The sequence below is a fragment of the Mustela erminea genome, chromosome 1, assembly GCF_009829155.1.
Source record: "Mustela erminea isolate mMusErm1 chromosome 1, mMusErm1.Pri, whole genome shotgun sequence".
NCBI lineage: Eukaryota > Metazoa > Chordata > Mammalia > Carnivora > Mustelidae > Mustela > Mustela erminea.
Window position 1 is genome coordinate 209848280 of NC_045614.1, and position 21664 is coordinate 209869943.

General features: G+C 46.5%; 1 protein-coding gene across 4 annotated transcripts in view; it reads left to right on the forward strand.

Moving 5' to 3' along the window:
- KCNE2 (potassium voltage-gated channel subfamily E regulatory subunit 2) overlaps positions 1-21664 on the forward strand; it is a 75950-nt gene that overhangs the window by 53293 nt on the left and 993 nt on the right. The window contains exon 1 of one of the 4 annotated variants that reach the window (XM_032354329.1): positions 4478-4542. The exons of 1 other annotated variant lie outside the window; for it this stretch is intronic. The gene's annotated coding sequence lies outside the window, so the exon portion shown is untranslated. Of the gene's footprint in view, positions 1-4477; positions 4543-16125; positions 16284-19333; positions 19365-21664 lie in introns of those variants that run through there. 2 more of the 4 variants (XM_032354327.1, XM_032354334.1) reach the window with 2 other exon arrangements.

The following is a 21664-nucleotide window of genomic DNA, read 5'->3' on the forward strand; positions in this document are numbered from 1 at the left end:
AAGGAGCTCAGGCTGGTTAGGACCCAGATGTGAGAGGCAGAATCAGAAAAATAGGACAATCGGGCATTGAGTCCAAAGCCATGCATGTCTTGAGACATTGGGTCAAGAAGGTCCATAGAAAAATGAGAATCACTAGAAACCCATTAAAATAATTTTCTTGGGCAGTGCCTGGGTGGCTCAGTGGGTTAAAGCCTCTGCCTTCAGCTCAGGTCATGATTCCAGGGTCCTGGGATCAAGCCCTGCATTGGGCTCTCTGCTCAGCAGCAAATCGGCTTCCTCCTCTCTCTCTGCCTCCCTCTCTGCCTACTTGTGATCTCCCTCTGTCAAAGAAATAAATAAAATCTTTAAAAAAATAAAATAAAACATTTTTCTTTGTCAATTTTAACATAGCAGGTACTCGTTTTTACTAGTGACACAATGCAAAGATGTAGGAAGAAAAAGTTGTATCTCCCTTCACGTCTCTTCATTCTCTCTCATCTCGGTAAGCATTTTTTTTTTTTTTTTTGGTCCTTGGAATTCCAAGATTTCACCAAGTTATATTTAGGTGTGTGTCTTTAAAAAAATAACCCTGTCTAAGACTTGGGCCTTTCAACCCACAGTGTTAAATCTTATATCAGACCACAGAAATTTTCTTCTGTTTTTTGTTTAAATATTACTTCTCCTCCATCTGTTCTTCGCTTTCTCTCTCCTTCTGGAACTTCTATTATTTGAACGTCCTATCTCCTGTTTTGTCCTCCAAATCTCTTACTGTTTCCTTCTGTTTTCCAAATTTTTGTTTTCATATTATGGGATTTTCTTCTACTTGATCCCCTAGATCTTTAATTCACTGATAGGCAGGGATTGTCTTTCTTTCAGTTTATTTCCCAAGTTTTTAAGATAAAAAATAATTTTCTTTTAGTTCCTAGAAGTCCTGTTCTTAGACAGTGTCCTCTTAAGCATTCTCATTACTTGTTTTTTCAATCCCTTTCTGTCAGTCCTCCTCCAACAGGGGACTTTGGGCTGGAGGCTTGATCTTTCTTCCTCTCATCACAGACCCTTAAGTGTTCCTGATTTTGTAGTCCACTGGCAGGCAGATCAGGATAAACACATTTATCAAGCAGGGGCAGAAGAATCAGGTAATGGGAGGTTCAGCAGTTTCTGCTTTCAGGAGTCGGCTGTAAACCAACTGGTCAACCACTGATCTGTAGATCTGAGAAGGGCATCCTCTCTTTGAGCTCCTGGGATTAAGGTCTAGATCTTAAAGAAGATGGTGGGTTGGGAATTACGAACACAGGTAAAAGAATTAGCTTCCAAGAGGAGGGGAATATTCTTTCTTCTAACCTGCAAGACTGGCAGGGAAGGGAAATAAATATAGACCTTGTACCTTTGTCATTTTATGAGCAGTAAGTTAGGGGAGTCTGTGGTCAGTGATGGAGATGGGCTTGGGTGGCCATTTCAATGTCTCCTCTAATTCAAAAATAATTAGCCACTAAGTCATTCCTTCAATCTCCCAAGGCTTTCATCTGTCACAGTCAGCTCAAGAAGTTGGTGGCTGGAGGACCTCCTCTTTTTCTAACACTGTCAGGTGCTCTGATGAGTGAAAGAGACTCAGAGGGCAGAGTTCCCACCCCAAGACACCTCCCTGTCTTTCAAGAATCTATTTGATTGCCACATCCTGAATTCTCCCTCCTGTCAGCCATCAGGATGCTGTCACTCCACCTGTTCCCTCTTCCAGTCCCTGGGAGGATTCTGTGCTTCCCTGGAGGAGCAGCTCATCCATACAAACACAGTGTTGCTGGGTAGTTTGGCAGGAAGGCCTGAGGCTATAGCTGTCCTTGGTTTACCTGTCTGTGTTGAAGGTGAGACTCAGGAAGAGCCAAAGTTCTGGAGGGGACAAGGTGGGATTGCTGAGAAGAAGACCCCTGGGGAATTCACAGCCAGACCTCAAAGGGGAAACCAATCCCCAGGAGCAGGTGGCCTCTGATGGAGCCAAGGAGACTGACCACATGGCTACAGCCTTTGGCCTCCATTTCCAGGGTGTGAGCTCAGCCAGCAGAAAAGGAATATGGCCTAGGAGTCTAGAGAAGACAGAAGTCACCACACCAAGAATGATGAGATATCCCCTTTGCCTTAAGGTTACGACACCACAACCACCACCCTATACTGTCAGAGGCCATAACCACCTTGGGGCCAGGGAAGAGAAATCTCAGAGATTTAGAATTTGAGTTTATTTTGTTTTCTTTTTCTTCTAGAAAGACTGAGCATAATTGAGAGGGCCTTTTAAATTTAGGATCTAGGTAATAAAGCTTATCAGAGTAAAGACCAGAAGGAAGACAAATAAGTTCTAGACAACATAAAGGAACTAGCTTTATTCCCTGCTCATCCAGGTTATACAAGGAGTTTGGAAAACCTTTCGCGCGTGCGTGCACCCACCCGTCCACCCCCCCCACACACACACTTTTATGTCTTTTGATTTTTTCTGACCCCGTTGGTTAGAAGATGACCTTAAATTTATAGGGGAAACCACAAGAAGGCAAACAATCCAATTAAAAAGTGAGTAAAGGACTTGAATAGACATTTTTCCAAATGTCTAACAAACACATGAAAAGATGTCCAGTGTCATTAGTCATCAGAGAAATGCAAATCAAACTCACAAAGAGATACCACTTCAAACCCACCAGGATGGCCGGATTTAAAATTTTTTTAAAATTTAAATTTAATTAATTAACATACAGTGTATTATTAGTTTCAGAGGCAGAATCCAGTGATTTATCAGTCTTATATAATACCCAGTGATGATTCCATCACGTGCCCTCCTTAATGTCCATCACCCAGCTACTCCGTCCTCCCACCCCTCCCCTCCAGCAACCCTCAATTTGTTCCCTATGATTAAGAGTCTCTTACGATTTGTTTCCCTTTAGATTTCATCTTGTTTCATTTTTTTCCTCTCTTCCCCTATGATCCTCTGTTTTGTTTCTTAAATTCCACATATGTATGAGATCATGTGATACTTGTCTTTCTCTGATTGACTTATTTCACTTGGCCTAATACCCTCTAGTCCCATCCACATCATTCCAAATGGCAAGATTTCATTTTTAATGGCTGCATAATATTCTGTTGTGTGTGTGTATTTGCCATATATATATACACATATACATATATATGTATATGTATGTACATGTATTTACCACACATATATACACATATACATATATGTACATACATATATAGATACACATATACATGTATGTACATGTATATACATGTATGTATATGTGTATCTATATATGTATATATACATATATGTATATATATATGTATATGTGTATCTATATACGTATATATACCACATCTTCTTTATCCATTCATCTGTCATTGGACATCTGGGCACTTTCCACAGTTTGGCTATTGTGGACACTGCTGCTATAAACATTGGGGTGCATGTGCCCCTTCGGATCACTACATTGGTATCTTTAGTGTAAATACCCAGTAGTGCAGTTGCTGGCTCATAGGGTAGCTCTATGTTCAACTTTCTGAGGAACCTCCATACTGTTTTCCAGAGTGGCTGCACCAGCTTGCATTCCCACCAACAGTGTAAGAGGGTTAGGATGGCCAGATTAAAAAAAAAAAAAAGGAAAACATTAAGTTTTGTTGAGGCTGTGGAAAAATTTGAACCCCTGTACGTTGCTGATGGGAATGTAAAATGGCAGGTCCACTGTGCGAATGTGTTTGTGATTTCTCAATAACTTAAACATAGAGTCTATCTGACCCAATAATTCCACTCCTAGGTATATATACACCTCAAAACCGAGAACAGGTGTTCAAGCACATAGTTGCTCACAAGTATTCATAGCACATTTTTAACAATAGCCAAAAGCTGAAAGAACCCAGCTGTTCATCAACAGATGAATACATCAAAGAAATATGGTCTTATCCACAGTGTAGAGTGTTATTTAGCCATAAAAAGGAACGAAGTACTGATATATGTTCGAACATGGAAGAACCTTGAAAACATGACACTAAGTGGAAGAAACCAGACACAAAAGACCACATATTGCATGATTCTATTTATTTGAAATGTCCAGACTAGGCAAATCTCAGACAGAGAAAGCGGATTCGTGGTTGTCAGGGGCTTGTAGGGAGGGAGAAAAGCAGAAGGACTGCTTCGTACGTATAGGGTTTCCATTTGGGGTTCTAGAAAGTTCTGGCATGAGATCATGGTGATGGTTGTACATTGTAAAGATATTTAATGCCACAGAATTATATGCTTCAAAATAGTAAACTTTATATGATGTGTATCTTTATATCAACCCCATATCAAATACCAATCCCATTTTAAACATTGACCCTATATGAAATGGAATATTGACCCCATATTAAAACTTGTACCCACTAGGTGCTTACGGCATGCTTGTACTTGGTGTAGACTCTCTCAATTTGGTCCTCATAGCAATCCTAGGAGGCGATGTCATTATTCCTGTTTGCAGGAGAGGACGCAGATCTACAGAACTAATGGGACTGCCCAAATCCCAGGGAGTGTGACTCAGGAACCCAAGCAGCAAGGTAAGAAAGAGCGAAAGGCTTCTAAGTCCTCCCTCCTCCTTAGGACATCAGCTAAGAGCTTGGGACACAGCACCAACTTGTGGTAACAGAGGAAGATCCTCCCCACGTCATCAGGCTGAGCATCAGGAGGTCCTGTTCAGGCTTTGGTCTCTGATGAAAGGTAAAACAGCGATGGGAAAGGACATCTGGAAGGAGACACCTTCCCAAAGCCTGCTGGGAGGAAGCCAGAGGTCACAAGGATAATCATCCTTGAAGGACTAGATGGCGATACTTGGATTGTGAACAGAGGTCCTCCCCCATGGAACATGTGGGCTAAACCCAAGGGTTACTGCTTCTTTAGTGTTTCCCAGCCCTGGAGGCCAGAGTCCTTCCTCTCCAGCACTACACATTAGTTCCTACAAAAAAGGGCCCAAGCAGGCCAGCTGAGAAAAAGTGGTGGGGGTGACACGAGGCAGGGGAGCCACCATGCATGGCCAGCTGTCCCCTGAAAGGACTTCAGGGTGATGGCCAGCTCTGTCCCTTCTATAACAGACTGGTGGCCAGCACTCCAGTTGAAGGACAAGCTTCAAGTGAAGGTATGATAAACAGAAAGGATGTACCCTTGGTATTGGCCGTCCCAGCCCTGGGCCACCATGCCTGGGTCCCCAGTGAAATCCCATACAGTGTTCCCCCTTCTGAAGATGATCATCAGAGCCTGCTCTTTGGAGGGCAGCAATAAGGAGTCTCTGGCCAGTAACTGGCATCAAAGCCACAGTCCCTGGTAGGATGTCCCTAGACTCCTGTCCTTGCAAAAAACTCGCTGATGAGATTCTAACTTTGGCCTCTTCTGAGTCACTAAAATAGAAGTGGCCAATACTCTCATGCCAACACCTCTTCATTGTCATGGCTTCCTGGGGTGCAGGGCTGAGAAGGATTCCGAGCCCGTGTCTCAGACTCAGGAGGAAAGATAACTGCTCTTGATTGATTAGTGAGGTCTGCAGTGGGCACATAGCCGCGGAGGTGGCTGGCTCCTGTGAAATGGTGGCTCAGCTGCGGGTTGCGATAAACCTCCTTATCATCCTAGTTGTTCACGGAAAGAAGTCCAAGAGCATTTGTGTCGCTAGAAAATTTCTGGAGGTGATGATCACCGGGGCGGTTGTGGGGGTGGGGGGGGAAGCAACTGCCAGAAAGACTCCTTTCTTCTCCATCATCTTGTGCTCCTGAGAAGGGCGGCAGGTCAAGGGCTATTTCCTCCTCTCTCCCCAAGGAGCGAACTGGATTGCTGGCCAGAGGGGCCTCTTTCTCCAAGGCCGTTCTGGAACTCTCGTTAGCCCAGGGCAGCTGCAGCCACACACTTCGTCTCTCGTCATGGAAAGCTGAAGCTTCTCGGAGCCCAAGCTAAACACTGGCTGCTGCAGAACATCCCGTTTTCATGAGCCCCCGGTGAATTGAAACCCAGAAGCCAGCAGCACACCTGCCAATTATTACAGTTAATTCTGTGCAGGCCTGACTCGGGAACCGAGACAGAGAGTTCTGTTTGCTGCCGGGGGCTGTGCAGGGCGGGCGGGAGCGGCAGAGGCCCTGGGCTGTGAATACCCCCGTGTGTGCCCGCACCGGGCCTGGCAGCCGCTGTGCCCTCCCTTGCCCCGGGAGCCTGGCATCCAAGTGTGACTTCAGTGGGGCTTCCTTCCCCCTCACTCTGTATCTGTGATCAGAGATGTGGACGGTCCAGAACTTTTTTTTTCCTTCTGCCTTCCTCAGCCACCCCCTTAAGGACTCCGAGAAGAACCCTTTATTGTTTTTTTCCAAAGAGAAAGAGTACAAGACACTCAGCTTAAAACCGTGGGGTCTTTCTGTTGCCTTTCCTCCTCGGACATGTTGCCTTGGAAGATCCTGTTGACTGGGGGCAGAGGACAGTTGCCCCTTTGTTCCCTGGAAGCTCCTTCTGTGGTGGGCCGCCACCAAGTTCTAGCTTGCTCTTGCCTGGCTCAAGGTGACCTTGAATCTGACTGCTCCAGGTTCTCTCTCCTGAGTTTTTCCAGGCCTCCTTTGGTTGGTTAATTAATTCATCCATTCATTAGTTCATTTGCTTCTATGAAGCCAGGTAACTGGGCTGGGCATGGGGAGATAGGGAAGATGGGTTTCCTCTCCTCCAGATTCCAGACGGAAAATAGACAGTAAGCAAATGATTACACAACGATCGAGTAGCATCATAACAATGCTAGGAGGGGAGGTACAGGGAGCCACGGCGGGAGTCCCAGGGATTAAACCCTGCCCCCAGGAAGGCAGTGAGCACACATCAGACATTATAGTAGCCCCTGGTGTGGGGGGCAAACATATAAGGAGGGAACTTAGTCTAGACCGAGCAGGGGTGCTGTCAAGGATGTTGGCCTCAACTCCCTTGGCATTTGCGGTGATTAGGATGAGTCGGACAGTGGATCTGGGTCAGTGGGACAGCAATTCTCGGGAGAAGAAAGAGTGTGCAAAGGGCCCCAAGCTACATGGCTCTTTCCAAAGCTGAGAAGACCATGGAGGCTGGAGAAGGAAGAGCCATGAGGAGCCCAGCATGGGCAGCCACACCCAGCCAGGGAGCCGTGTGAACGAGGGCCTCTCTGGGCCTCAGGGAGTCCACGCAGTGATCAGCACCCCTGTGGCCCTTCTGCTCCTGCTCTCTAGTCCCCTGGCCCCTGGATGGCGTCTTCCCGTGACTCAATAACCCAAGCCATTGGTCAGCTTGATTGCCCACACCGGCCACTCTGCTGGGGCCAAGTCTGGTATAAGGATGTTAAGATGCAGACCCTGACCCCCAAGAGCTCTCCCGGGGGTGCAGTGGGTGGACCCAGGGCTGGGGGATCTCAGTGCCCAGAGGAGGGCACCGTGACCGCTTCCAGCCGGGGAGGGTTTGGGGAATGTCCAGAAGGGAAGCTTGCGCTGCTTCTAGAAGAACAGGCCTCCCAGTCACAAAGTGGAGGGTGCAGAGATGTGAAAGCCATGGTGAGCGGACGGAGCGTTTCACGGAGCTGTACATCTACTGCCCCTAGAACACTTGAGCCTCTTTATGGACCCAGGAAGTGCAACCGCCTGTTGGAACAAATCCTCTCCTGGTGGGGCAGGAGCGGGGGTTCATTCCAGACCCCATGCAGGGAGAAGAGGCAGCCCAGAGGGGACAGTGCAGTGCCGGTCTCTCTTGGATGACAACTCCATCCTCTGTGACCGACAGCAACAAAAGACGCCAGGTTGTGGCTCCTCTGCTCTCCCATGCACCTGCCATGTGCCTACCCCGGGAGACTGCTCGGCCAGAACACCAATCTAATCAACCTCATACCCGCCAGGGTCCCAGGGCTCCCATATTCTGTGCTTCCCTCTGGCCCGGGGCTGCAGCGAACGTCGCCTCGCAGTGGCCCAGCTCCCCGAGCCACCTTAATCACACGGTATAAGCATCTATTTTAGTTACATAAACAGAGTTGTCTACATTTGGATCCCGGGGCTGGCTGCTGGAATTTGTAAACAGCGTGGTGTACGAGGCTTGAAGCTAGTTGCCAGGACGCGCTCCTTTCCCACCGCCTGTTGTCCAGTTTTCCCTTTTATAGAGAGTCTGGCTGGGAAAGAGAGACAGAACTTATTTGGGAATAGAGGACAATCTCTCCGGCAAATTCCTTTCTCCCACTCCTGCAACCACTACCTCCTCTTCTGAAATTTTGAGGTCTGGTGCAAAATGGAGAGGGCTCTTGAGTTATGGGTCCCTCCTAAATGCTAGCTTCTCATAAACCTAAATCTAAACCCCACGGAAAACAAACTCGGGGAGATTTTATTCCCAGAAGGGTAACCAGGAATTTGGAATTGGAGGCAGGTTCTGAACACTACTGGACACTGCTGTCCCTCTCATAGCCGAGACCCCGCATGACATCTTTGGCTCCAAGCAAGGGCTTGTAAGTTTCCAAAGTAATGACATTCTGGGAACCACAGAGAAGCAGTAACCTCGAGGGGGAGAGGGGCATTCATTTGTTTTTCTTTTCATTTAATAACCATTATTGAGGTATCTGTTCAGATTAGATGCTGCGTCTGGCACTGCAAGTCTTAGAAGGGATATGACACGGATCGTTGGCCTCATAGTCCAGCAGAGGTGGCACGTCAGGACCCATTGTGAGAGATCCGGGATGCCAGAGTGTTGAGGTTTACTGGGCACCCATTTGCTGAGCAAATGAATGAGTCACAACTAACGCCGCGGAGAGGGAAGCCTGTCACCAGGACTGAAGTCAAATCTTAACCTAAAATTCAGCGCAGGGTCACTTCTGCTCAAACTGACAGCCGGGATCGCAAACGGTCCCACTTTGCCTGGGATCGAGGGGATTCTCGTGGGTGCAGACTGGAAAAGAATGCCCAGACGAACCCGTACAAGTGGGGCAGCTGGTTGAAACCGCAAAGAGAAGAGAATTAGGGAGAACTCCTGAATAGGAAGCTTCTGGAGGAGGGACATAAGGGGGCGCTGGGGCCAGAGGCCGGTGTGAAAGAAGCACTCGCCTTGCCCCGTCCGCGTGTTTTCGTTCGGGAGAACAAAGAACCAGAACGTAATTCATCCACACAGGAAGAAACAGGGCAATTAGGAGATTATAAGGAGCTGGGCATCGGAGGCAAAACAAGAGGGCTTCAGTTCTTAAAATATCCCCAAACAAGCTCAGTAGTAAACAAAAGTGCAGATAGGTCTGAACTCTGTCTCCGCAGAGAACTGCAGGGAAATTCATAGCTTTTAAGCATTCAAAATTCAGGAAGGGTCTGGAACAGTGATCTGTTTCTCAAGAATATCCATATATGGAAAAGTTGAAGTTAGGAGAACCAGCAGTTTTAAACAGTTGATGTTTAGTGGGAAGGTGCTATGTTCCACCTTGAGGTTGCATTTCCTGGCTTTTTGCTGTAAAATGTAAGCCTTTCAGAAAGATGTGCAGATGTTACTATGTGATGATTTGATTTTTAAGGATGTCTGCTATGAAAAAAAAAAAAAAAGGTTAATGTGCTAGAAACGCTGGAGTTGGGCTGGAAGCTCGCACGGGCGATGGAATCAGCAGCGGCTTCAGGGAAGTCAGACTGGTCCCCGCGGAGGGAAAGCTTAGCGTTGGCGCCACCTGGTGTCCGCTATGCGAGTTTCAGGCATGGAACCCAAGGAGAGGTGCACTGCGCATTGAAACTCAGACAATGACGGGGAAGGCCACTTCGCCTACACCCCAAAGAATATTTTATGCACGCTGTGTATAATGACGACTTATACCTTGGTCTCGTATTCTGAAACTTTTGAGTTTGGTCATGACTTTTCCAGCCATTTTTCCTCATCTGTCGAATGGGGCTCATTGCCCCCGCCTTGCAGACTTGGGGTGAAGGAAAACATAAAGTGCCTCGCACATTGCCTGACACACAGAAGGTGCGCCACAGATGGAAGTAGCTGAGCTAGAGGCAATGGGTCTTGACATGACTGCTGGGCAGGAGGCCGGGTGAGCCTGGGGAAGTGGGCTGTGGGCTGTAACTTCAGATTGTATTTGAACTTCGGTGCTGTTAGTAATTTCCTGAAAGAAGACGATGCACTGAGAGCTGTGTGCGCTTTGGAAGGTGCAGCCGGAGCCTGGTTTCTTCAATGGCAGCAAAGCACAAGGTCAAGTTTTCGGGGCAAGACATCCCCCTGGGGCTTGAACAAGGCTCTCGGGTCCTGCCCTGAGAGCAGGACCTTTCACAAGTTTCCAGAGATGTCGTAAAGTGGAGGCAGTTTTGCCCGAGCCTGGGACTCAGGGAGGGCGGTACAAGTAACAGAAGAATTGGACAAAGGGACAAGGGATGGTCAGATCCCTCCCCCACATCTAGATCCTCCCTGAGCAGAATCAATGGAGTAGACTGCACAAGAATATAGTTCTAATCTCCTATAGTTCTAATCTTCTAGAATCCCAAGAGTTCATAACTCTGGGTACAAAACATAGAGCTTTGCTGGTGAGAATACAGAACAATGAGAATTTTCATTCGTTGCTGGTCAGAATGTAAAATGGTGCAGGATCTCTGGAAACTAATTCGGCAGTTTCTTATCAAACCAAACATGCCTCTGTGATCTGATCCCGCAACCGCTCTCTTGAATGTTAACCCCAGAGCAATGAAAACTTACATTCACGCCCAAATCTGTACATAAATGTTCACAGCAGCTCTATTCACAATAGCAAAAAACTGAAAACAACTCAAATACCTTTCGGCAGAAGAGTGTTGAACATCTGTTGACTGGAGTAAAAGTCAGTGGGCAGCGTGGATGTACCCAACTCACTCAGATCTCACGGAAATCACGCTGAGTGGGCGAAAAGCCCATCTCAAAGGGTTTTATAGTGTACAGTCCTACTTATTATAGAACATTCTAGAAGTGGCAGATTTATAGAGAGGGCAACCAGGGAATAGGGATACAAGAAAGGGGTGCAAGTGGAAAAGGGGGACATGGAAAGGTTAGTTTCTTAATGGTGATGAGGGAAGCTTTTACCCCGATGGTGGTGTTGGTTCCACAGATGATGTAACAGTTGAAGACGCATCAAACTACACACACGCGCACACTCAGATGAGTGCAGGTTAAAAATGGTGAAATCTGGATTTGGTCTGTGGGCTAGTTGACAGCCCTGTATCAATATCCGTTTTCCAGGTTTTGTTTTTTTTTTTAAGCTTTATTTATTTGTGACATGGAGGGTAGAGGCAGAGGAAGAGAGTGTCTTAAGCAGACTCTGCTTGATCTCACGATGCTGAGATCACGACCTGAGCAGAACCCAAGAGTAGGAGGCTTAACTGACTGAGTCACTCAGGGGCCCCTGGTTTCCTGGTTTTGATATTATATTCTGGTTGTGTATGATGTCACCACTGGGGAAGGCTGGCTGGAGGGCAGGTGGGACTCAGCATTTTTGCAACTTCCTCCGAATCTATGATGATTTCAAAATAAAAATAATAAACAAGAAAGACATAGCATGGTTGTATTCATCATGTTCTAAAACCAAAATTAAAAAAGAGGTCAACCCAAAGTCTTCCCGAGGGGTGTTGGCAGTGAGGGCAGGCAGGGAGGAGTGCTCTCCCACCCAGAGCAGCACAAGCCCGTTTTTATCAGCTTTGTACAACTGAACACCTCTGGACTCAGTAGCTTTATGAGTCACGCATGCTTGACAGCATTGTGGGGACACAGTGTGGTTGTTCTGAACATGGCAGCCTCTGGTGTAGACTCTGTTTCTCTAGCCCTAGAGGAGGGGAACCTATCAAGCTTGAAGGACCATACAACAGAAAGTGGTCATCAGGAATTCTCCAGAACTGGACAGCAGGTGCCCCTGAGCCATCCCTTTTCTGGATACTCAAGTTGTGTTTTCTCCTTAACGTTGCTAACCGGAAGAGAATTCCTTCATTTTTTATTTTATTTTCCTGTGGTAAGAACATTTAGCATATGCTCTACCTTCTCAATGATCTTCACGTGCATGACACTGCATTGCTGACTCCAGGGACCATGATAGACAGCAGACCTCTGGAAATTTCTCATCTTGCCTGACTGAAACCTTGTGCCTGTTGGGCAGTCGCTCCCCATCTCCACGTCCTGCTGGTTCCCGGCAACCACCATTCTACTCTCTGATTCTCTGAACTAGTTTAGACATTTCAGAGAAGTGCAAACAGACAGTGTTTGTTTTTCTGTGACCGGCTGATTTCACTCAGCATCATGCCCTCTGGGTGTCTCTGTGTTGTCACAGAGGAGTTTCCTCTTTAAAGGTGGACTAATATTCCATCATACGTGTACACCGCATGTTCTTCACTCATTTATCTATCGATAATCCATATCTTGGCTGCTGGGCACAGTGTCGCAATGAACATGGCGATACAGATATCCTTCAAGATCCTGATTTCAGTTCTTTGGGATAAATTCCCAGACCTACGGTTCCTGGATCATACTGTAGTTCTAGTTTTAATTTTTTGGATGACCCTCCACACTGCCTTGTGTAGCAACTTTTCACTCTTTGTCCCCATTCATCCACTTCTAAGAGGGACCTCATAAATCAGCACATGCTCGTCCCTGTATCAATCTCTCCACTGGTTTCCCAGCTTCTTCAGAATAAAGTCCAGAATGCCTGATGCCATAGAGGACCTAGGCCCTGGTCCCCTTCTCTGACCTCTTCTTCATCTTGTAGTCGGATCCTGTCTCCCTGCTCTTCTATTTCCACCATAGGATCTGTAATAGTTTCGGATTGTTGCTGTAAAAAAATACCATAAACTAAGTAACCTAAACAACACAAATTTATTCTCTTGAAGTTCCGGTGGTCAGAAGTCCAAAGTGTGGGTAGGATGGCTCCTTCTGGAGGCTCTGGAGGGAGAGCCTGCTTCTTCTGGAATTAGGCTGCCCTAGTTCCTTGGAAAGGGTGGTGGCCCTTCTTCATACCACACCCACCTCTACTTTCACATCACCTCTAACTGACTCCTACGGTCCTCTACTGAGGACCTTGGTGATTGTATTAGACCTGCCCAGACAGTCCAGGGTAATTTTCTCATCATCACAAGACTATTATTCAATCACAACCACAAAGTCCCTTTTACCACACAAAGGAAACGTGTTCACAGGTTCCAGGGATTAAGGTGCGGACATCTACGACGGGCCGTTATCCAGCTGACCACAGCACCTTGGCATCGGCTGTTCCCTTTCCCTGGAATGCTCTTCCCCAGATCTTCACACGGATCACTTCTTCTTCACTTCAAATGACATCTTCTCAGACAGGTGTTTTCCTGCTCTCCCAATCTGTCACCAGTCTCCCTACTTTATTTTCCTTGTCTTTTTTATAGTCTGAGTTGGGCAGGGATGCCACGTACTGTGGCGTAGGTTGGGCAGTGCATAATGGGAGGAGGGTGGTTTGAAGAAAGTAGACTGAATGGGAGCCATTGAGGGGTAGGGCTTAAAGGAAAAAAAAATCATAATTTACTCCTTGAAAACCAAAATTTGTATAGGAGAGAGGTGATTGGGTCATCAAAGAACAATATTTCCATCACCTTAGAAATGCAGTCTGAATTTAGATTTAACTGTAAATTGTGATATACTGGAAGGGTGTGGAGAAGTTAAGAGGCTGTGGACATAGAGTTACCCATCGTAATAGTAGGTCAGTAGGTAAAGCCTCCATGGGCTATCTCCTACTAGGATCGGCTTGAGCAGAGTGACACTGACTGACTTGAAATTCTCCAAAGTCAATTACTCGACTTCCTACATTCCCCGTTACTCGCCACTAGCAGTTGCTAGCCTTTTGATTTGTATCATAGTGGTGCCCTAAAAACAGTACTAGTAGCTTGAAAGGCAGGTTCAATTCTAGACAGTCTTCCACTGTTCTTATCTTTCGAAGGAATTTTGGGTTTATTGGTGCTGGATGTGGAACTGAGTCACATCCAATTTTAAACCCAAAGCAGACTCAACTCTCTGGGCTTTAAAAACATATGCCATATGTAGGCAGAGGAGCTCTGTAAAGGTGTGGGTTGTAATTTGATTTTCAAAGAGAACATTTGCTTTTATGAAACTCGCTTTCTGGCAGATACCACTTTGCTCTCCTGTTGGAGACAATGCAGAGTGGATCTACCGAGAACCTTTTGCAGAGGCCAGGTGGGCTGAAGCCTTTCACGGGGAGACATGAAACAGCTCTGACCTCCTCCCGTTGTCTTCCCCAGCCTGCAGCAGATGCTTGGGTTGTGTTTATACTCCGTTTCTGCAACCACTTTGTCAGTGCTCATCTCATTCCAGTTGTGTGAATTGAGTATCAGGGCACAAGTAGGAGCTATCTAAAAATAAACCACTACGGAGCTACTCTTCACACAGTGCTTGAATATTCTTTTCCTTGGTGAGGTCTGCTCAAGCTCTGCTTCTCACTGCCATGTCCTTCTGCATCCTTCTCTTACAAATAACAGCAGAAGGTCCTACTTCTAAAACACTAAAAAAAAAATCCAGAGATCGGGAATATAACTAATTTGCTCACCTGGTTTGTCAGCCTCCAAAGCCAAGCTCTCAGCCTCTGTGATGTACTGCCTTCCAGTTCGGCCTCAAATTACTGAAGTGTAGACTTGCACGCCGTTTTGATTCTCCTCAACTTTGCCCTAGGAGAAGGCAAGACACCAAATTAAATGGTCAAGACCTGTTCAGGAGTGAGGGAGACTTTGGTCTCTGCTCCTCGCTTCCACCAGCAGGTGGCAGAGTTGCCCCAGTGGACTGTCCCTGGGAGCCCTTGGAAGGGCTTCCGTTTCTATGGAGATGCTTTCCACCCCGCTGGACCATCCAACCATTTTTGTGTGGTTGCGGTTGCCTAATTGTGTTCAGTGAAGACAATCTATGAGGACATATGACGTCATGAGAGGCTGGCGTGGAGTTACAGAGAAACTTGCATTTCTTTAGCTCACACCCGCTATGTTAACTACTACGAATTGTAGATCATTTGAGATCCCACCCACCTTTCTCCTGCCACCCAGTGCACCTCAAACCACATCGCTCAGAGCACCGTTTGATGACAAAATTCCATTGTAAAACACAGGTCCTCTTACTTTGCACAGCTATATGACAGAGGGATGGGCAGCCCTCTGACCTTGACGTGATTTTGGTTGTATGTCACTACTGTGGCCACCATTCAGGGATAGGCTCAAATCCTGGCTCTACCTCTATGTCATCCCGACCTCTGGAACTCTTTGTGCCTGGATTCCTTAGCTGTAAAGCTCAGGGTCCCTTACATTGTGTTGTTATGACTGCATGAGCCTAAGACAATGAAAGCATTTGAGAAGGACCGGACACGTGATAACATCCTAATTCCAAGGACTCCCACCATGATAGAAAAGGATCTTTTGGTAAGCAGAGAGCATTTAGCTTTTTGGGGGTCTTTCCATAATTCCCTGGACTTGCTTCCGTGTTCTTTGTACAGTTCCCTTATTGTGGCCAGTTTCTATTGTGTAAGATAACAATGTTGCTCTAAAGCCACATGAAAATGGTCTCAAAGAGTGGGTATTTAAAGAAAATTAAGTTTGGGGCACCTGGGTGGCTGAGTCGGTTAAGCATCTGCCTTTGGCTCAGGTCGTGATCCCAGGCTGCTGGGATTGAGCCCCGCATCGGGCTCCCTGCTCAGTGGGAAGCCTGTCTCTCCCTCTCCCACTCCCCCTGCTTGTGTTCCCTCTCTTGCTGTCTCTCTCTCTGTCAAATCAATAAAAATAAACTTAAAAACTTTAAAAACAAATAAAATTAGGTTTATGAGTAGGTGGTTAGAATAGGGGTGTTGGCCTGGAGGCATACTGGCCTTCCCCTCAACCCACATCCCCAGAGTTGGCCGTGTTTATCTCATCTCTCTGGGATGCTTGCCCTCGGCACAAGTCCTGCAGGGAACAGTGCTGTGCACCAAGCCTTTCCCTGAGGAGGGGGGCTCACTGTGGCCAGGCAGTATCCTGGCTGGGGCTGGCATCACGGGGCCCAAGGAGAGAATTTTCCTCTACCCAAAGCCAGCCTCCAAGTAGGTACACCCCATCAGGCACCAAGGTTAATTCCCAAAGGCCGGCCTGTATTTAATTTTCCACGTGAGATTAGATTAAATATTTGGGTTCATAAAAGCCTAGATTGCAGACCGCGGCTCACAAAGGCTTGGTTGGCTGCAAGCAGAGGGGGGCCTGGCAGGCTGAGATTTATGCAGAGTTCCTGAGAGCTTGCCAACACCAACCAGGAGGTTTAGAACAGCCTGGCTTTGTAGCAGGGGATTTTGTACTGCCCACGCACTGCCTAGGTAAGCTTCCACAGCAAATTAGTTTCTGAGAAATTAAGTAACAAAGCGATCGATTTCCCTTCCCAGAAATTATAAAAGGAGTGATTTTCCTGGTACAAGATGGCCTTTGCTTCTCTTCTTCTTTTTTCTCTCTCTCTCTGTTCTTTTCCTTCTACTCCTTCTTATTCTACTTCCTCTTCTTCTTCTTTTTTTTTTTTTTAAGATTTTATTTATTTATTTGACAGAGAGACACACAATGAGAGAGAAAACACAAGCAGGGGGAGCGGAAGGGGGAAAAGCAGACTTTCTGCTGCGCAGGGAGCCCAATGTGGGGCTCCATCCCAGAACCCTGGGATCATGTTCTCAGCCAGAGGCAGACGCTTACAACTGAGCCGCCCAGGCGCTCCTACTTCCTCTTCTTTTTCTCCTCATCCCCTCATTCTTGTTCTAATTCTTGGTGTTGTTTGCCTTCCTCATTTCTTCACGCTCTGATAAAAATTTTGGTGGAATGTTCATGGTAAATGCAGATAATCACATCCTTTTCTATTCTTGATATAAAAAATGAAAGACTTTGGGGGTACAGTTGGTTAAGTGTCTGACTCTTGATTTTGGCTCAGATCGTATCTTGGGGTCATGGGATCGAGCCCTGTGTCTGGTTTGGTGCTGAATGTGGAACCAACTTAAGATCCTCTCTCTCCCTCTCCCCCCGCCCCTCCCTGCTACTATGCACTCCCACTCTCTCTGAAACTCTAAAAAAACAAAAAGATAAACAACAAAAGCCTTCGCTCCTTGTTAGACTCAGGTGATGCTAACGGTACACCATCTTTCCTTCTTTCCTTTGGAAGATTTATTATTATTATTATTATTATTATTATTTTATTTGATGGGGGTATGGGCAGAGAGAGAGGGAGAGAGTCTTAAGCAGACTCCCTGCTGAACACGGAGCCTGAGATGCGGAACTTGACCTCATGACCCTGAGATCACGACCTGAGCTGAAACCAAGAACAGGTCGCATAACTGACGGCCCCACCCCAGGTCCCCACCACCATCTTTCAAGAACTCAGAACTTTGGGGTTTGGGATAAAGTGGGTGTTACCTTCCTCACGGTGTCCAGATTGTATCTGTTGTGAATGACACACACCTGTGACAAACACAGCTGGAAATAGGGGATCATTCTGTGTCCTGAAGATAGGGCACAGCTACTTGGTGTGCAGGAGCTGAAACGGGGGTCTCGGTCTCACTTCTTTAACTCAGCTGAGCTGCCTGGTCACAGGCGATGGAAATGGGGCGTTACTGGAATGTGTGACCTCTGCTAGGGCACTGAAGGTGCTGGGTGCTAACCTGGGTGATTTGGGTTTCTAGTTCCAGAGCTGTGGCCAACATGTAAGTCCTGTGATGCTCGACAGGTGACAAGCTCTGTGGGCTATACTTACGGCAACTGCCAGATGAGGAGGCCAGCCTAAATAATCTCTAGAGGCCCATCCTGTTCTTTGACTAAGAATTATTTATTGAAAATGCCTAAAAATATAGGTTCCCCTATGTTAGTTTGAACCATATGAAATTGCCGACACTGCCCATACTTAACATGCAGAAATGGCAATTTCATATGGTTCAACAGAACATAAGTAACGGTCTTCACATTACTAAACACCTACCATGGTGTTCTACTCAGAGAGGGATACTATGTGTAACGAATATGATCAGTATCTATCAGTTAAGTAGTTTTTCTGAGTATCAAGAATTTAAGCCTATTGGAAATGTCCAGCATAATGTCCATCAGTAAAACTGCTTTCACACAACAATTCGCTTTCTCCTTTGTTATGAAACAAACAAACAAAGGACTATTCAACCATATCTCATGCAACAGTGTTCAAAATATGAATCACCCTTGGACTCAACTTTTTTTGAAAATTTTTTTCATCTCCCTGGTACCAGGGGCCAGGTACTTAATCTACTTGAGCCCTTTTCACTCTATAAGTAAGTCTTATCAAGAAGCACCTCCCAATCTGCTCTTTAAAAAATTTATTCGTGGGGCGCCTGGGTGGCTCAGTGGGTTAAAGCCTCTGCCTTCGGCTCAGGTCATGATCCCAGGGTTCCGGGATCGAGCCCCGCATCGGGCTCTCTGCTCAGCAGGGAGCCTGCTTCCTCCTCTCTCTCTGCCTCCTTGTGATCTCTGTCAAATAAATAAATAAAATCTTTAAAAAAAGATTTATTCGTTACTTTAGACAGAGAGAGGTAAGTGGGTAGGGGCAGAGGGAGAGGAAGAAAGAGAGAGAAACTCCAGAGCCAGATCCCACGATCCTGAGATCATGACCAGAGCTAAAATCAACCGACTGAGCCACCCAGAGGCCCCGAGAAGTTTTGCCATGAGCCTTCGTCCATGTTAGAAAAGCTGAACAAATAACCAGTAGTAGCTCCAGCAGCAAGTTGCCAAATGCTGCTATGCTCATACCTTAAACAAATCCAAAGAGCTCCAGGGGAATCCGGCACTGAGGTCCCTCAACTCAAAGATATTCTGTCACAGGGGATACCCGGTTGGGCTCTAGGGGACCAGGAGTCCCCTGAAACTGAATGTGGAGCTTTGTATGTGCACATGCATACTTTTGGGGAGAAGAATAGAATCGGTTTGTTGAATTTCATTTTTCAAGGAATTCGTGAATCCCCTCCTCTCCTGCAAGTAAGCTGAGAATCACCGTTCTAGTAGTTTCCAGTCGAAACCCATAGTACGTGAGAGAGGACCAGTCATTGATTCACCACCATTTGGCGAAGATCTGCGATGTACCAACCACGATGCAGGGCCCTGGGATACAAAGATGAGTAAAACCGTAGATCCCTGCCCCCCAGCAGCTCAAGTTCCCATATAATTGTGATCCAAATGACTTTAGTTCTTTGAATGCCAGTTTCCTGGTCTGTAAAAGGGAGGTGAAAATCCCAGGGTCGTAGAGTGGTTTTGAGTATCACATGAATAATTCACAATACATGGGTAATTGAAAACAAGCAAATAGACAAGCGTGGCAGTTTGCAGAAGCAGCACAGAAAAGGATCTCCAGCTGAGACAGAAGCCTGGGGGAAAAGCTCGTGGGTGACGTGACCACAGACAGGGTAGGAGGGTTTGAACGTACCGCCATTTTTATGTGTGAGCCTGGAGAGACGCAGCTCCTTTGTCCTGTAGAAATTGCATTTCTTTCTTCCTCTGCAGGGTGACTCAGGGACATTAGAAGACAGAGGTTACTCCGACGCCCTCTCCTCTCTCCTCTGGGCTCCATCTCCCCTTCCCCTCAATACTTACTGAAAGTGGCTCATTCCTGTTTTAGCTGTGGAATCTCGAGGCTTCCCTTGAGGCACCCTGTCCTGGATGGCCTTGCCGAGACTCGAAACACAGCTCTCGTAGGTCCCCATTCTCTCAGAGCCCTGAAAAGACATGGGCCTCACAAGGGAGCACTCTTATCGTCAGGCGCTGGCCTAGATTTTTCACAGGTGGTACCATTGCTTTGATGAAAACATTTGCAGAAGGGGGTTGGCAGTGAGCCTGCCCTTTGCTCTTGCCCTTCCTCTGTTCAGAGTCATCACTGGTGGAATTCCGAGCACAGGGCACAGCCCGCAGAGGAGATATGTGGGAGGCAGCGTGGGAAGATGAGCTCAGAGTACTCAGGAGTTTGCAATGCTGTCACCTCTTTGCGGAGAGACTTGGATCCAAGGCTGGGCCCCGTGCAGCCCAGTGCTACTGGAGTAGTTTCCAAAAAGTGCTGTCTGATGAGCAAAAATAACTAGAACAATTCCAATCTTGACAGCACCTTAGCAAAAACATTGCAGGGGAGCTGATTCTCAGCCCAGAAGGGGATTTCCCCCTTATTCTGGCTAATTTTCTGCTGCCTGCCTCTGCTCAGCAGCCTCCCCCAGACCAAATTTCCCTCATCAGTCATTCCTGGGACTTCTCCACCCCTCCACCAGCCCTTCCTTCTGTACACTTAGCGCTTCTGTGTTTTTTTTTTTTTTTTTTTTAAACTTGTCTCTATGTTCTGTCGAGTTTTCCATTTGGCTTCACAAAAGGAAACTGGATTTTCTCTAGATGGTGCAGAAACAGGGAGATAAACAAGCTGGTGAAATCACAAGTTTCTTTATTGGATGAAGAAGTGGAGAAGGGTTGGCAGAAAGAGGGTGAGAACGCTTACAGGTGAAGGAATCATCCCTGTAAAACCAGCCCCGACATAGCACAGAGGGGTGGGTTGTCTTTTGATTGATGAAATAAGTGTGAACGCCTCCAAAATGAAGCAGATCTCATCTCTGGGAGGGTTAAGGAGCCAGCGGTGATGTCTTGAGTAGGATTAAAGCTACCTTAGCTATACTCCTCACAGCAAACTGTTTTATTTTAAGAGAGGAGAAAGCAGTCTTTATTACGTTGCTTTGAACATGTGCTTGGCATGTACTTTGGGGCAATCTTATTCATTTGTCAAGTTTCCTTTCAACTCTCTAGGCTTTGGGTGGAGGGAAGAGTGAGAGAAAGACCTGGGAGCTCTTGGAATAACAGGACTAATACAACGATTGAAAAAAATCTATTAACTTAGTTACCATAATTCTCAATGAATGAAATGTTGGGAAGGCGTCAGAGAAAGACCTGGGTATGTACTTGTGCCCTTTCCACAGGTGGGGAGATCGGAAACCTCTCTTCTCATAAGAGGAAACAAAAGCACTGTTAAAGAGAAGGGGAATTGTTTTCAGAAAGGCATTAGGCAAACACACTATTGGGTTGTTCAGGCTTTTATTGACTGGGCAAACCTGTAGGTTCTGGATAATCCCAGGTTCTCTTCCTGCCTACATTCCTTCCACTTGTGTTGGCACCTGTTTGCTCCATCAATGCACCATGTTCAGCTCCATTCTCTGAGCTCTCTTATTGCTTTGTTCAGACCTCTTAAAATTCTTTGTTACTTCTCCTTGCTGTTTGTTTGCAGTTCTCCCGTGACCCTGAGCTTCCACAGACAGAAATCTCATATGCATTAATCATCTCTGCATTTCCAGTGCCCCTCATGTGCCCAGCACAGCCATTTATTCATTCAGCATCCATTGCGTGTCTCTGATGTGTCGGGCTCTGTGCCCACATTAGCTGTCCCAAGGCAGGCAAAGAAGATATGCGTCCTGTCCTCATGGAGAAGACAGTGGAGTAGGAAAGATGACACCCTAAGCCAATAATTACACACACACACCAGCAATACACACACATAATTAACACATATACATATATATAGTTTTATCCTCCATTAAATTTTCTTAAAGTAACTGATCATTGAATTTTTTAAAAGATTTTACTTATTTGACAGAGAGAGAGAGCGAGAGATCACAAGTAGACAGAGAGGCAGGCAGAGGGAGGGGGGGGGAGCAGGTTCCCTGCTGAGCAGAGAGCCCAA